At 47.2% G+C, this 17,868-nt stretch overlaps 1 protein-coding gene across 2 annotated transcripts in view; it reads left to right on the top strand.

The window, feature by feature from the left end:
* The first annotated feature begins 10,071 nt into the window (after window positions 1-10,071).
* LOC146839398 (equilibrative nucleobase transporter 1-like) overlaps window positions 10,072-17,868 on the top strand; it is a 470,932-nt gene continuing 463,135 nt past the window's right edge. For both annotated transcript variants that reach the window (XM_085651434.1, XM_085651432.1), the window contains exon 1: window positions 10,072-10,191. The gene's annotated coding sequence lies outside the window, so the exon portion shown is untranslated. The remainder of the gene's footprint in view (window positions 10,192-17,868) is intronic.

Genomic DNA, 17,868 nt, shown 5'->3' with positions numbered 1-17,868 from the left:
TAGAGTCTTTTTTCAGGCTGGCTTCTTTAAGGGTTAACCAGTAGGCATCTTCCCACTCCCTTTTGGCCAACCACAAGACCTTTTTATATTCCCTTCTAGCTGTTTGAATTGATAAGGGGGATTTCCCTTTAACTGCCTCAATTAGACATGTCTTGGCCTTTCTGCATGATGCAGAATACCAGTCGTGTCTGCCTTTGGGTTTGGTTAGAGGTTTGGTTTTCCCTATAGTCCCTTTTACCCAGAAAAGGTCACCTATAGTTTTTATGGCTACTTCGTAGATAGTTGTTACCTTATCTGCTGCCATAAATAAATCTATGGAGCTGATTACATCTTGTGTGCCATTAATCACCTCTTCAATAGTGGACAATTTGTTAGTGTTACACAAGATCTTATTCCACTTAAGGCGTCTTCCACAAGAGGAGACAGTAATCTCCTGTGGACAGCTCGGTGGTGCTAGCGGCGCTCTGGTAGACCAAGAATTCATTAGGGTTAGGGAAAGTGAGTTGTGATCACTCTCTATGGTAGGAATAACAACCATATCGATGACCGAACTCCAGAGCCCCCGGTCCAGCAGAATATAGTCTATCCTTGTGGAGTGACCAACTCTGTTGAACGTTGGGGCACCCATCTGATCAGAACGTGTGCGGCCATTGGCTGCTCTTAATCCAAACTCTAATGTAAGTGCGTTAAGCTGTATTGCACTGCGAGTCCAGCGCTTAATGGGTGGGATAGAGAGGATGGGAATACCCCACCTACTGTCCTCTTCTCCTAAATCGGGTATTCCTTCTAGGGGAAGTGGCTCGTATGTGCAGTTGAAATCTCCTGCTATTATGATATGGCCAGGTTCGTTATGGTCCCCTAATTGGGCCTCAAGTTCCGCTACTGTTGGTGAGATGCACCCATTTTTGGAGCCTCTAACGTAGACATCGTAGAGATCTACAGGTAGTCCCCCACGTTGGCCCGATAGAGAGATACCAAGGATGTCTGGGTTTCCTGTCTTTTTTATGGTTATCCGACAGTTAAGCGAAATGCTTACCCAGATGATAAGCCCCCCTGATGGCCGCCCCTTCCCTGCCTTAGGTTTTACAGCTGGTGTATAAAATGTGACAAACCCAACACGGTGCAGTGGCTCAGTGATCCAGGTCTCTTGGAATACACAAATCTTGTGGGCGTCAATCAGGACGTTCCACTCCGGGAGGCCTAATTTCCTAGAGATCCCCGCAAGGTTCCAACTAAGAATTTTTATCTCGCCATGTGTTGGATCACCGTCGGGGATGGTAATAATTTTAAAATTTGGTGGATCTACACTGTCCCTAGTAAATATGTGGGCAAGTGGTATTAGGGGTGCCTCTGTTGGGGATTCGGAACATATAGGGAGAGATGTTGCTGGCGGAACATCCTCCATATCGTTATCGGTGATAGTGAGATTTATATCTGGACCTTCCATGAAATTGAGTCAGTCTACCTCATCTAGCACACAGTATCTATTTGGATGAGCGAATTGTGAATACGAGGGGTCGAAAGAAGGGGGCAAGTCCTGCCATGGCTGTTGCCAATGATGGTTAGCGAATTGTGGAGGCTGAAGGGGTTGCTGCCACTGCTGAGCAGCCTGATATAGGGGTGGTAGATGTTGAAAAGGTTGTTGCCACTGAAGACTAGCATGATGTGGGAATAAAGATGAGAATTGTGGTGGTTGTTGCCAGTGCTTAGTGGTATGTTGCGGGGGATACACAGACCCTCTGTTAGTTGGAGCAGTAGGCCGATGGGGGTTTAGTCTTGGCGGCATGGGAAGGAAATAAGACAAAGGGAGTGGATTGATTTGGGTAGCAGGACCACTATTGGGTGTATTGCATATGTAGCTGGCTGCCCCTATATCCCTAAAGTTAACTGTAATTACATCCCCTGCTATTGTTTTCTTACTCCTGCCCACCCAGTCCCCTCTACGTACTGTAAGGATTTCACCACTCATATTGCTAGGTAAAGGTTTATGTAGTTGAAGCCACTGAGCACATTTGTTTTTTAGCTCTACAAAGGTTTCTTTTACTCCCTCCTTCAGTGGGGGAACGGCTGTCAGCACAACCACAAAAGGAGAGACTTCCGGTGGCAGGCTAATTGACTTGAAGCGCGCCTGCTTTGGCTTAGAGCCTTCGGGCTTGTTTGTAGAATGAGGAGCTGCAGGGTTAGTAGACTTTCCTGTGAGATCTTTTGCTTGTAAGTTGGTAGTTTTATTTCCACCAGCAGATTGTTGCAAAGGCGGAGTAGGACCCACCGCCTTCGGAGTAGATAGGGGTGGGGATTGAGCAAAAGTATTCCCTGTTTGGGACAGGTGCAATACAGCTGAATCCTTGGTAGCTGGTGGTATTTTTGCCTTGTTAGATGCATCTTTAGGGGGCTTGACGCAAGGTGAAGGTTTGGAAAGCGTTTCTTTAATCCCTTTTGACTGAATAGACCCAGGCCCATTCATCCTATTAGGACATTTCGAAGTTATTAGTGACGTGAGTCTGTCAAGTTTGGAGATTAAAGGCTTTATTTGCGCTGCTATTGTGGCCTCAAGGCCCAGTTTAAGATCTGTTACCATGTTTTCAACCCAGCAGGGTATGCCTGACGCCAGGTGCGGGGTAGGCGATATCAAGTTGTGATTCCTTGCTTTAGCTTTAGGTTTTTCCTTAGACTTGGTCTTGGACGCCACCTTTGCAGGAATAGTAACCCTGCCCCCAGTGTCGATAGGTACAGAAAGTGTTCCTTTGTCCATTTGCCCATCTAGGCTTGGCTTCGTCTTTTCAGATGTCTGGCAGATTTCTAGATCTGGGGTAGCCTCAAGATCAGCATAAGACGGATCCGAGTCAGATTGGGTAACTGACAAATCGACAACGTTCGGAACTGTGAATTCGCCAGCGGTGGTCAAGGGTAGGGGTAAGGAACAATTATATACTATTTTGACTATTGTTCTTTCTTTGACCTTGAAATTTAGATAAAAAAGCATTTGTTCCAAACTGATGACGCATCTAGTATTTGTTGCTGTTTATATCTAAATGACTTGACACTTTAGCAGTTTTTGGAAAGTTAAGCACTGACGACATCTGCGTCAAAGGCAGACATGTTGATGATTCTGCAGAAATATAGAAAATGATGCCTGCGCTTGCTCAAAATGGAGTCAGGCCTTACAGGCTTTTCATCAAATTTACATGCAGTATCTGGGCCCAAGGTAAACGAGCTGGACAGGCTAACTAAAACAGAGACTATAGCTCAAGTGGAACCTGCCCTGTACGTGTTTAAGAACCTAAAACAAAAAAAAAGAAGCCCAAAACCAAGTGATGAGAATAGATAAAATCATAGAATCATGTAGGGAAACAGTTAAAAGATTCATGACATTACTGGAATAATTTTTAAACTAAATTGTCATTACATTATCACTGAATGTGTTTTTTATTGATCTTGTTTATCAGAAATATTCATGATACATTTACAGAATAAGATCACATGCCAGAAATGTACATTTGATGAAATATCAATGTATTAATGTTCAATCACATGTCTTCAAACTGAAATGAAAAGGGGGTCTCTGCGCTGGAAGACATGATTCTTACAACAGTAGAGCTTAAAAAGCAGAGTTTGACTATCAACATATACATTTTTTTTAATCTTCTGCAAAGAAATTGACAACAAAGACAAATGTGACAGTAAGGCTCTACATTACTTAATCAGCTGCATTCTAAAATATCTTACAGGGTTAAGACACCTGCTGCACAGATCTTTGTGTGCCCATCAATTTTGAGGAGATTATATTAGCGGTAAAATAGCTCTAGTGGTTAACACAGTTCTGGAAGAGTTCTGTGTTTTGTTCATTCACAGTTTTGACTCATAAAGTAGCATAAAGGGTTAATGTACCTGCTGCAAAGGAAATCATGTAACACGTAGATCAGATATTTGTAATGTGCTGGAGACGGGAAGGGGGGGGGGTGGGTACTGTTTTTAACACTGAGACTATTTTGTTAGTTCCAGTTCATAAATTGTAATCCTTCTAATATGCTTGACAACTTTCACTGGTTTAGATCTTTTTTTATTATTTTTTATTAATCTTGTTACTCTAAGATTGCAAAGAAGGGTTCCTTTAGAAAGTAATAAAGTCTTGTTAGTACAGACAACCACAATCACTGTGTTATGCTTTATGTCCTGACAATATGTTTCTCCTGACCATTCACTCTTAACATATAATGTTTACAAGTAACGCTATGTGAACCCTACACCTTATAACCCTTGTTGTCTTATATAATGTTTCCTGTACATTTATTTACACATGTATGATTTGTTTTACCTCTGACAACCTACACGGGGATGGGCAGAGTTGTAAAATAATTAAATTAAAAAAATAGTAGATGCCATTTAAATCATTATTTTTCTAATAACTTATACACACAGATAAATCTTGCATTCTTACAGAGCATGCGCATCTCTTAAATAGAGAGTTAAACTAAGTCAAAAACCTGCCTCCAAATCCGGCTTTTTCTAAAGTACTTGTGGTTAAACTGTTTGTCTTTGTTTCATTCCATTGTATTGGCATCTAGGAGGCTTCAGATAGCTCCCAGCCAAAGTGACACTTGAACAAAAGAATGACTGATGCCCCTTTAAAATCAGGCCTTTGTTTTGGGCCCAGTTGCAAGTGAAAATAAGAAAGCCTCCTCACAGCTTGCTTCTTCAAATGGAATGCAGACAACCTGTGGACGCTGCTGAATTATGCCCCGCTGTCAGAAAATGACACCAGCACAAATTGACCATGTTTCCCTGGGTTGGATCCGGCTGAGAAATAGCTGCCAGAAGTGGGATCTAGCAGCATACCCCTACTTTCCAGCACTGCTTAAGACTCTGGTTGTCCTGGTCCACACGATCCTCACCAGCACTGTCTTGCTGCCACAGTTCCTGGTTCTCTTGCTCCAGCTGTTTTTTCAGGTCCTGGCCCCCTTGGCTCTGCCCTCTCCCCTCCTACCCCTGGTCCAGGTCCTGCTTATTCTGATCTTTCAAGTCCACTCAGTCCTCATTCATCTTGTCCCTGGTACCAGTGGTCCTTGTCCACCTGCAACTGATTTAACTAATTCTCCTCCAGCTTTTCATGGTGCTCTTGACCCTGACCCTGCAGCTCCTTGTCATCCAAGATCTGCACGAACTCATCCACTTAATCCCGAACCCTTTTGTTCAGGTTATCCTATTCTTAGTCACCTGGCTTGGTCATCCTGGCTCCTGTCATCCTAACCCCCTTCCTTTCGTCCTTGTCGTGGTCTTCCTTGTCCTGGTATGCCATATCTTGATCCTCTGAAGCCTCTGTGACTTGATCTTTCTGGTCCCCTTGGTTTTGGTCCCACTGGCCTTCCTTGCCTTAGTTTCTTTAACACTTGTCCAGCTGGCTCCGGTTTCCTGGGCATCAGCTCCTGATTCTCCGGGTCCTATTATCTTAGTCTTCCTTACTCTAATTGGTCTAGCACTGGTCTTCCTATTCATGGTCCTCAAGGTCTGTGTTCTTTTCCTGGTTTTGTGCCCACTAGAGGTGATCCTCTTGCTTCTGGTCCTCTTTTTTTGGTCTTTGTACGCCTAGTTCAATTTGACCTGATCTTTCTGTGTATTGCGCCCCCCCTCCACTTGGCTCTTCCTGTTCCTTCCTAGTCCTTTCGACTCTCATCCCGTTGGCCTGGTGCATCTGATCCTCCTCACCCTGTTCACCTGATTTCTGGTACAAACTATCTGTGCACCATCTCCTGAGGCTCCTGAAACAGATGTTTGATTCGTACATTTTATATTTAAATATTATATTAATTTGAATATCAGAGCCTATTTCACCCACATGTTTTTATGTACCAAGCCTATAATCAATGGCCCTTTTCCTTGCTTGCATTAAGGCCTGTGGAATTCTCGCTCCAACACTGATTCAGCTTTTGCCCATGGAGTATCTTTGTTGTTGCTGGCTTGACCTACTGGTGCTAAAACTGCACGTTTTCTCCAAGAGAGACTTACACTTCATGTGTTTCATGTTTTACTCAAAGGATGTCTACACAGCCATTGCCCTACTTAAACTTCCTAAAAGCTGCTGATTTAGGCAGTGTGCTACTGACTACTCATTTGCTTTTGTGTGGCCTTGAGAAAATGTAAATGAACCTGGTTGGGCTTGATAGGCCTAGTCTGAGAGTGGCAGAGTCACTGGGTTTCTACTGGCTGATTTGGTTATGTGACCATGCTATGGGGGCCTTTGGGTGTGGGGCTGACACTAATCACTGACCCTGGAGTGAGTGTGCTCTTCTGCCATCTCTGAGCTGATAGGCTCTTGCACGTGCACATGTAGTGCACAGGCCCAGGGGATTGTGTCTCATGTGAGGGTCTTGAACCCCTGGACCACCTTCAGCTTTGGACTCCTGCAGCTGCTGAGAATTTTCTGGGGAGGGATCATAATACTTGACAGATTTTGACCCCTCTCCACTCAGAAATGTTTGAGTCCCCGCCCTTTCCATGCATATGAGTCTTGGGTCCCCATCCTCAATGGAGAAGCTCAACTCCACCCTCAACCGTGATGCCCCCGCCACCTCGACCGACGCCAACCTCGCAGCCAAAGAACTCCACAGATGGATCTCCAACTGCACAGACGAGCTTGCACCCCTATGTAACCCCGACAGACAATGACCCAGGAAGGCCACCTGGGTCACCTCCGACCTCCAAGAATCCAGATACACCTGCAGACGTCTCGAGAAGAACTGGAGAAACAGCAAATCCTCGGAAGACCACACCACCTACAAGAACGCCATGACAGAATACCACCAATGCATCAAATCCACCAAAAGATCCTTCATCCAGAACAAGATCCTCGCCAACGCCAGCAACTCTTCAACATCTTCCAGGAATTAACCAGACCCCCCAGTGAAACCACAGACATCACCCCCTTCCAGGACCTCTTCAACAAGCTTGGATCCTACTTCCATCTAAAGATCCAGGGCTTCTATGACATCTTCAATGACCAGACACATGAATCCGAAACAACTCCATCCTCCAGCAACGAGAGCCAGCCCACCATCTTCTCCTGGACCCCAGTCTCCACCAAAGACACCGCATCGACGATGAAAGGCAGCCACTATGGAGCCCCAACGGACCCCTGCCCTCGCACATTTTCCACAGGGCCGCCGCTATCGCTCCAGAACTATGACGCATCATCAACGCCACCTTTGAAACCAGCATCGTTCCCGACAACTGGAAACGTGCAGAAGTCAGACCCCTACTCAAGAAGCCCTCAGCAGATCCCATGAACCTCAAAATGTACCGACCCATCTCCCTCCTCCCCTTCGCCGCCAAAGTCACCGAGAAGACCGTCAACATCCAACTAACGAAATTCATCGAAGAAAACTCCATCCTCAAACCCTCCCAATCCGGATTCCGCAGCAACCACAGCACAGAGACCGCCCTACATGCCGCCACAGATAGCATCCGCACCGTCCTCGACCAAGGACACACCACAGCCCTGATCCTACTCCACCTCTCTGCAGCCTTCGACACCGTTTCCCACCACACACTCACCCCTAGACTCCACGAAGCCAGCATACAGGTAACCGCTCTTGACTAGCCCCGCTCCTTCCACGCCGGCAGAACCCAAAGAATCAGACATCCATCCTTCCTCTCCGAACCCATGGTAATCAACTGCAGAGTACCCCAAGGATCGTCGCTTAGCCCTACGCTCTTCAACATCTACATGGCCCCCCTCGCCGCCATCGTGAGACAGTACGGACTCAGCATAGTATCCTACGCCGATGACACCCAGCAGATCCTCTCCCACACCAAAAACCCCATCAACAAAACTCTCAACTTCCAGGAAGGAATAAAAGATGTTGCATCCTGGATGAGCAGCAGCTGCCTGAAGCTCAACTTCGGAGAAGACAGAGCTCCTCGTCCTTGGACCTTCCCCCTCTGTATGGGGCACCTCCTGGTGGCCCACAGCCTTCGGCAGCCCCTCCCACCCCCACGGACCACGCCCGAAACCTTGGCATTGTACTCGACTCCTCTCTTTCCATGACCCGACAGGTCAACACTCTCGCCTCCACTTGCTTCAACACCCTCCGCATTCTCTGGAACACCTTCAAATGGATCCCCCCCCGAATCCAGGAAGAGTGTCACTCACGCACTCATAGCCAGCAGACTGGACTACGGAAACGCCCTCTATGCCGGGATCAACAAGTCACTGCCCTGCAAACTACAGACCATACAGAACACCGCAGCCAGACTCGTCCTTGGCATCCCTCGACATGAACACATCACCCAGCACCTGTGTAACCTCCACTGGCTCCCTGTCGAGAAAAGAGTAACTTTCAAGATACTTACCCACGCCTACAAATGCCTCCACAACACCGGACCCCAATACCTCAACAACAGACTCTCCTTCCATGTACCCAAGAGGAACCTCCGATCCATCAACCTCGCCAAACCCCCGCGCATCTGCAGAGCATGAATGGGCAGAAGAACCTTCTCCTACATCGTCGCCTGGAAGGAGCTGCCGGTCAACTCAGACGTGCCCCCACCCTGCACATCTTCAGGAAGACCCTCAAGACCTCGCTCTTCCACTAACCGGAGCTGACCCCCCCGCGCCTGATTGAATGTGAGATTGACAGATGGCACTCCAGAAAGCTGGCCGAATAGACCGGGCATACCTTGGATTTTTTCCTCAGAGACTCCGCTTTGACTTCCTGCACTCTAGTCACTTTTGCCGGATGGGGCCGGGCACAGATGGAGTACTTTGGGTTTGGGGTAGGGTCAGGCGTCTAAGCTTCAGCAAGGATGAAAAGTTTCATCTGAGGCCAGACCACTGTGGGTAAAAATCAGCAGGAAAAGGAAGCATTTCTGAGGGAAAGAAGCAACGTTTGCATGGCTGTAATCAGCAGCGGGTGCTGAAGCGTGGCTCTTAGCAGTGCAGTTAGTAAGTTGTACAAACAACCAAGGGTCTTTGTTCCCAAAAACTGAAGAGTAACTGATATTTCTTTTTTTTTAGTTGATTGTTGTATAATTGGTATTTCACCCATATGTCCTTATGAGGAGCTGGTCTCAAAAAAAGAACTATGATAACAGTTTCCGCTGTGAGGGAGCAGGCCATAAATGACGTGCCTTGTGACTGATAGATTGGAGTCCCAGTGCTGAGAAACATGCGTCAAAATTGGGACTGGGTGCCTTAGCAGAATGATTGGTGGTGTTACTTGTACAACAGAATGGTTCACGTCTGAAATCGGATGCACATTGGCAGTGCTGTGTATTGATCATGTCGTACAACCAGCCGCGGCCTGTGGAGGGAGTTCCGTGGAGCGGAAAGGCGGGCAGGGGCAGGGTGGGGGGTACTAAAAACCAGAATATGGATAATTGGAGGTAAGTAAACAATTAAATAAATAAAACTAATTTCGTAGCGTGCGCTGCATCACATTTTGCGATGCAGAGCGCGCAACAAAATTCGTTTTATTCATTTAATTGTTTACTTACCTCCAATTATCCATATTCCGGTTTTTAGTACCCCCCACCATGCCCCCCCCCCGCCCCACCTTTCTGCCCCACGGAACTCCCTCCACGGGCCGCGGCTGCGTACATCAGAGGAAGACACAGGTGAGGCCCTACATTCTGATAGTTTACAGGTGAGGCCCTACAGACGAGGCCCTACGGTCTGATACTTTACAGGTGGGGCCCTACAATCTGATAGTTTACAGAGAGTTTACAGGTGAGGCCTCACAGTCTGATAGTTTACAGATAGTTTACATGTGAGGCCCCACAGTCTGAAAGTTTACAGGTGAGGCCCTACAGGCGAGGCCCTACAGTCTGATAGTTTACAGGTGAGGCCCCACAGTCTGATAGTTTACAGATAGCTTACAGGTGAGGCCCTACAATCTGATAGTTTACAGGTGAGGCCCTACAGTCTGATAGTTTACAGGAGAGGCGCCACAGTCTGATACCTCTCGTGCTAGCGGGGTCTGGAACAGCCTTGTTACCCCTAATATTTTAGCTACAGAGCTTACGTAAGTGAGCACGCAGCGTGGGGCTACGCACGTCTAAACCACGCAGCGTGTACTACGCAGCGTGAAACACGCACGTCTAGACCACGCAGGCAGTTCCACGCATTTGGCCTGTGCGCGCTCTAGTCGCTGGCTGCTGCCGCCGGAAGCAGGAAGAGGAATGGTCGGGGGCAGAGAGGCAAGTCGGGGTTTGATTGGGTGGGGGTAATTTGTTGGGGTGTGGGGTAGTTTTCAGGGCGGGGGTGTTCGGGAGTTTTTGGGCTCAGGGAAGAATCTACCGAAGGAGATCTCAGTTAATAGTTCAGATATTCCCTCCGTCTTGATTACATTTGTCATCATTTTCATATGGATTGTATCCACTAAATCGTCAAAGTATTCTGAGGCCACAGTTGCGATCAATATATTTGGATACAATAAGGTTAATCTCTTTTCATTTTAAATCAGATCTTTCTATTGCAAGAGTTTTGGTCTACGCTAGTTCCAACTATTATTCTGAATAATGTTTTTTTTTTTTTTTACGTAAAATGGGGGCCTGACATTTCTTCTTTTGAACAACCTTTCGTGGGAGTGGAGTCACACAGAACTCTTACAATACATATGGATACCCGGGCTCATAGTTTCAGACTATCCAATAATGATAAAGTTTACGAGTCACTAACTCTCAGGTCATCCAAGTTGAAGTGGAGTGGAGAAGAGTCTTTCCCAGCAAACATATCGGGCAGGAATTATTCAATAATGAAGTACCTTGGGCCTGGATATCGGACAGCTATAAAAGAAATTAGGCTTTTAAGTTGCCTTTTTAACATTAGCTTCTATCATGGAATTTAGCAGGCTGGCATAGTAAAAAACTTCATTTCTAATGAGCCTGAAAACTTATATTATTTGTCTACAGGAGACCTGGTGTTTAAACACTACAACTCGATAACTTCTATGTAAGCAAGCGTCTTGCACCCAGCTCCAACAAAGGCCACGCATAGGGAGGTTTAGCTATATTGTTATCAACATTATACAAATGGAACTCTGTCTCTAATAGATCCGAGTAATTCAATGCGCAAAAATGTAATTACTGGATCAGATTTGCTGAAGTAAAAAATGGGTTCTTCTATTTAATCTTTATATTCCAGTAGCTAAGGAAAATGACTCGCTCCTGGTCCGCTCTTTTGATTTTATTTAAAGTACAATTGAAATTGACTCTAGTTCTCAGCTTGTAATAGAGGGAGATTTAATGCAAAAAATATCTCCTACTCTCCTGAGAACTTTTGGGAATAAAGAGATTGAGGAAGTCTGGTATATCCCAGAATCTTTATTTCCGAACAAATGTTTATTGACAGTAGGGATAGACAATTGCTTGAATTCCTGAAAATTATTAGGGAAATAGTAATCAGTGAAAGAATTGTACCAGATGTTCCTGCCAGACCTACTAGACTGGATCATTGACAATTGACTATATGATATTGAGTTGTGATTTATGGAGCAGGGTCAATCAAAATGATAGTGATCATACAATTTTGAAAGTTTCAGTCACGCTCTTCTTCCGCTACACATCGATTAGCTTCTGGAATTGGGCAATGGTTAGGTCGATGTAGCTCCTAAGCAGGGTCATCTTTATTGGAACTCTAGAAATATAAATTACTTCGATGGAAAAACTTTGAGGTTTGGGGTTAGTGTATGACAAAGACTCCAATACAATTGCGTTGTCTGAGAAATTCATCACTACAGTCACAGACGAGATGCTGAGTCTCGATAAACCGCAATAAAGAATAGACTGTGGTAGTAAAGACATCACATACAAAGCTTTCCAAAGAAATCAATAAATTAACAAGGTTTCAGTTTTTGTATCAAACGGAACTGCGGAGCAAAGAAATACAGGCTTTAAGGAAAAAAAGGAAAATGCATCCTCCTGCAGAAGGAGATTACATGATCAGAACTGAATTGACTTTCAGGCCGCCGCTGGCAGAAATTCTAGAAAATGCTAAAGGCTAGTGGACTTTATTTGCGTGTCTAAAAGGAATACTTTGGTTACTACCATTTCTCCATTGATGTGCTCTGACTACATTCATTTGTTTGCTGCAAATTCAAATGGCCCAGTTCAGGTTCTATCTCTTGACCAATATTTAACACGAATCCAAGTTCTTAAGGTCTCACACCCCAACAATTTTTCAGATTATTTAATACATCATCTGATCTTCTGGAGCTATGAGTCCAGATCAGATTCTAGTTCTGTCCCTGAAAGCTACCCTAGAATTATGGGGAATAAGTTTAGCCCCATCATATGATTACTGTTATTATACTGGATGCATTCCTAATTCATGGAAAGGAAGTATTATCCCACTGCTGAAAACAGGAGACAGATCAAGTCTAGGCAACTTTAGGCAAATTGCACTACTTGATTCAACTGGCAAGATTTTAGCAAGAATCGCACACCACAAAATACTGGTATTGACATTTAGTTTACGTGTTATCCAGATAAAAATCATACTGAACAAAACAACATGAACATGCTTAACCACCACCCTTTGCACTGTTCCACAACTGCGTCTCTTTTGCCACAACATCTCCCACCCCAGCAATTGAGTCCTGTACCAAGTATATGTTTTCATCTTCGCCCAATGACCCCCTATGGCAGTGAAGGCGCAGATTTATCCGTTTTAGGGCACCGGCTCCAAATGCAAACCCCGATACTCCGCCCATCCTTTACAAATCTTGGGGTGCTTTTGCAGGCATCCCCTGGCCTTAAATATTGGTACCTCCGTGCCCATTCAGAAGCCTAGTCCCTTTTTCCATGCCGTTACAGTGGGGCCGATGCCTTCCACAGCCTCCCAATATCTCTTTTGGCCAGTGTGAGCCCCAGCAGCAACAAGTGCCTTTTATAGATATTGCCCCCAATACCCTCCATGATGTTTAGAATTGCCAATCTTGGTGAGGTGGGGAGCTCCCACCCTAATACTTCTGCAAGGCAAGTCAAGACTCCCGCCAAAACCTTGTGAGTGCTGTTCCGTGCTACATCGTATGTATGAGGGACCCCTCCTCCTGACCACACTACATGCATACCGGGGATGACACCAGACCTGCCCTCCAAAGCCTTAACCGGGTATAGTAAGCCAGAGGCAGATATTTGAATTGGATAAGCCGTAACCGAGTTGCTATCGCCGCCCCCAGAGGGGAGGCAAGTGCATCCACCCAATCGTCCCAGTCTATTTGACAGATCGCGCATCCATGCTTCTCTAAGCTTGTCCAGTGTGGTAGAGCTACGTGTCACCAGTGATTAATAGATTTTTGTGATTTTGTGGTCATTTAAATCACCCATAAACACCTTGGCTTTAATAGGCTTAAAATTCGGGGAGGGCCTCCAATTCCGAAACACTAGGGGAAATAGCATGCCGAAACTGGAGATACTTATAAAGTTGAGTCTTGGGCATATGGTAAACTCGTTGAAGATCCTGGAAGGATTTCAGGGTAGCGCCCGCATGACATCCCCTAGTGTAGAGATCCCTATGTTAACCCACCCACAAAACCCAGATAGCGCGGCCACTTGTGGTAAACGTCCATTATGCCACAGTGGGGTTTCCCCTGTTAGTCTGGCCCGCTACCCCATCTTATGGAGGGCATGTTTCCAGAGCTGGAATACTACCCGCATAGCCAGCGGCAGAGAGTTGCGCAGGAATGCATAGTACAAAATAGTATGAACGGTAGCCTCGCCCTTACACCATCGCTCCACTGCATATGCGGGGTCCTGCCTATCCCCATACCACCATATGCAACCAAGTTTTCATCTCCTCTCATACCCGTGCCCATAGGGAGCAATATTCATGTCCCATGACATACGTGGTGTATCCGACAGGAAGACTCCCAGGTATTTTACACCCTCCATAGCTACCTGTACCGCCAATGCCCAGGACCCCGATCCATCCATCCTTCCCCCTCAGTACCCATAAGGTAGACCTATGGGGATTCATAAATAGACCTGAGGATTCCCCAAAAATTAGCGTGATATGGAGCAGCCTTGGCCCTGTCCTGTTAAGATCCGTTAAGAAGAACACTACATCATCCACATATAATGCGATGCGATCAGAGATTCTGTGTGCCCGCTCGAAGCCCCTTACCTGTGCATCCATCCGCACCCATACCGCCAATGACTCCATTGCCAACGCAAATAAGTACGGCGACAGGGGGACAGCCCTGGCAAGTGCCCCTTCCGATTGGAAAGGTGCAGGAGGTTGCCCCCGCGACTCGCACTGAGGCCGTAAGATCTGTATATAACAATTTTAAGTATAACAAAAATCATGGCCCAATATTGAGGCGATGTAGCAGTGCGAACAGGTACACCCAGATGAGGGAACCAAACGCCCTATCCATGTCTGCTAATAACAGGGCTGCTTGTTCCCCAATTCCCCAGATGGACGCAATGGCGATGTGAGCCCGGCCGATATTATGACGCGTAGCTCTCTGAGGCATAAAGCCCGCTTGATCGGGATGAATCAGGTTTGTTATATGTGATTGAAGGCGATTGGCTAATGCCTTAGCCAAAATGTTACCTTCAACATTCAATGAGATGGGGCGATATGATGTGTGTTGTTCCGGAGGCCGTCTGGTTTTGTGGAAAAGCAACCACCTCAGCGTGTCTCCACTCCTGAGGAAGGGACCCCGATTCCACAGCCTCGTCCACTACCATGAGAAAGTGGGGCCCCAATTCGGAGAAATATTTCTTATAGAATTCGCACAGAAATCCATTAGGAACCGGTGCCTTGCCGGAGTTCAAATCTCCCAGTGCAGCGCAGAGATCCTCTGTGGTGAGCGCGGCTTCCAGGTCTGCCCTTGCCTCATCCGATAGGGCCTGGGTGGTAAGTCATCTATGAAATGTTGTATCGTGTCTTCCTGTAGGAGTTCACTGGGAGTGTAGAGCTCCACTAAATAACTTGCAAAGCTCTCCGCTATTGACGAGGAGTCACTGTGAACTCTCCCTTCTGGGCCCGGTATGCTGGGGACAGCCTGGGGGTGTAGGGCCCCTTGGCACAGCCTGTGTAGAAGTCTGCTGGACTTATCCCCCCATTGATAGATTCTGCTACGGGAAGCCAGCCGTGCCAGCTGGGCCTTATCCATCAACATGCTAGCATGAGTTTGCTGTGCCAGCAACAGCTTATGGCGCGCCAGACTCCTGCCTTCCCCCCTACTACTCTTCTCGAGTTCTAGCATTACGTGCCGCCGTGCAATAGGAAATGTCAACACCCGGTAGCGTTTGCTTCATGGCCTCCCACAGAGCTTCCGCCTCTTCTACCGATCCCTCATTTAGGTTCAAGTCTAAGTATTGCTTAATAGCCTGGGCCATGTGTGCCTAATATTTCTCATCCAGAAATTGCCAAGGGGAGCGACGCCAACGGAAGGCCTGCCTCTTGGGCCTATGTGTACCATGAGGACCACTGGGGAATGATCCAACAGACCCCTTGGGATCTCAGCAGACCTTGCTCTAGAGGCGGCACCAGAAGGCACAAATACAGAATCCAGGTGGGAGTAGGAGTTGTTTTAGGAGTTGTGTATCGCCGAGAGATAGGTGTACCCCTGTTTCTCCCCATGTAGAAGCCTCCACGGATCCGTCCAGTCCAGCCTTTCCACCAGGGAGCTCAATTTGGTGACTTGATGTGTATTGGAGTAGCCCCCTGCTCGCCATCTATCTCTAGCCAGGTCCATGACATCGTTCCAGTCACCCCCCACTAACGCTAGCCCTTCCGGTATATCAGACCATAGGGTCGTGAGGCGCTCAACTAGGACCCACGACAGCTGCAGTGCGGGGCATACACGTAACCCAGCACCACTCATTCCTTGTATATGGAGCCCGTAATAAAGATGTATCTCCGCTGAATATCCGTCCATGTCCTAACATGTTTGTATGGGATCCTATAGTGAATCAGGATCGAGACCCCCCTGGTGAAACCGGAGTAGAACACTTGAGTGTAGCCATATCTGAGAATACACAACACTTTTGGTTCCCATTAGATGGGTCTCCTGGGGCATCAGATGTCGCATGATAACGCTTGGCTTGCTGAAGTATAGCCCCTCTTTTTACTTTATCCAGCACCCCTCTGACGTTCCATCTGACTATTCGAAGGTCGCGCAAAATATACCTGCATCTCATCTATGGGGACCACCGTTGGAAGATCTGGGAATGCTGGCATGTGGGACGTTCAACCAATAAGTGAGCCGTGGCCATGCAGGGCAGTGACACAGCACAACTTAAACAACATGTGTTCCCTGTCACGATTCCCTGGCTAGCTGTAATAGCGTATTTCCGGCCAGGAACTACATTCCCCGGCATGCTTAGCGGGGCGTGACGTACGTAACGCAGGAGCGGAGCCGGAAACAGGATTCAAAGCGGCTGAGCCCCGGGCGGCGTTGCCGATTATTCCTCCCCGTGGTCTGTTCCCGTGCAGATAGGAACGCCGGCTTCTCTTCGGTAGCGGTAAGAGGGTTCTGGAGTACAAACTCTTGGAACTGCCAGTTCGTAGCTCTGGTCTGGTGACGGACAACTCGATTCCCGTGATCTCCTCTGTTGGCAGTAACGCGTTCCTACAGCCGTTACATGCAGAGGAGAGTTGTCGCCCGTAGAGGCGCATGGGTTACCTTCTCCCTGTTGGTTAAAAGGCCAACTCGTGGTCATTTATGCAGGGAGGGTATAGTGCCCGCGATTTAACACACATCCGCATCTACGCATTGGTTGGTGAGCGTGAAGTGTGCAGTGCCTTTCGTACTTTGGAAAGAGACACGCAGTCACATATACGCATTGGTTGGTGAGCGTGCAGTGTGCAGTGCCTTTCGTACTTTGGAAAGAGACACGAAGTCACATATACGCATGGGTTGGTGAGGGTGCAGTGCCTTTCGTACTCTGGAAAGAGACACGCAGTCACATATACACATTGGTTGGTGAGCGTGAAGTGTGCAGTGCCTTTCGTACTTTGGGAGGAGCTGTACATTCCGGAGTGACGCCTCATCTCAGAGAGTGTGGGTGTGTGAAATGACTTTCGAACGGAGGAAAAAACACACCTCCATATATGTGGATTTACTTTAGGGGAAGAAGGGGCTATCGTTCCTTTATCATCACCTTTTCTGTTTAGTAAGAAGAGAGGGAGTGTGTGATTGGTAAACACGCAACTGTTGTGTTCTGTGGCTTTAACCCCAGAGCTCCCTTATGTACAAAGCACCAGGTGTGGCAATACACTCACAGCAAGGGTGCTCCGATATATGTTCTATGGTGGAGCGCTTTATTGTGCAGTAGTTTTGTTTTCTTCTTGTCTACATTTCCTCAGGATCCAACACATAAGCATTGCGGAGGAAGAAGCTTTGTAGGGACCCCTGGTTTCCCGGTCCGGATTACTCCTGGCTTGCCTCCTTCAGTGCCACCTTGGGTTTCTCTGTGAATGTGTTCCGAGCCACCTTTCTTTTCTTTACAGGTAGGAAAGGAGACGTAGAAGGGTTGAGTGTAGGGGAGAAGGGTATTGGAAGTAAGAAGAAAGACACAGCTGTTTGGTATTTATATTGTTTCTTTATTTCTCTACGCAGGTCTCCCTCCCCGCAGTCCCCATCCTTTCCTTCCCCCGCTCAATTGCCCCAAGAGTCTGTGTATTCTACATGCGCCAGACTTGGGTCGATTCAGAGGTGGGCCCCCATAGAGCATCGACACAGCCCTGAGGACTCGGATTTGGAAGGCACGACATTCCCCAGCTTTCTCCCTCCACCCCACGTACCTCAAAACTGTTGAAGAACCTGTCGCAGCGGAGGTGGCTTTCGGGCCCAAACGGGAGCTCCCCACCCACCCCCGCCAATGGTTCCCCAATAACCAGCCCATGAACAGCTGGCATTCCCC

The sequence above is a fragment of the Triturus cristatus genome, chromosome 4_1 (assembly GCF_964204655.1).
Source record: "Triturus cristatus chromosome 4_1, aTriCri1.1, whole genome shotgun sequence".
Taxonomy (NCBI): Eukaryota; Metazoa; Chordata; class Amphibia; order Caudata; family Salamandridae; genus Triturus; species Triturus cristatus.
Note: the sequence above shows the minus strand (reverse complement) of the source record. Positions and strands in the feature narration are given on the sequence as shown.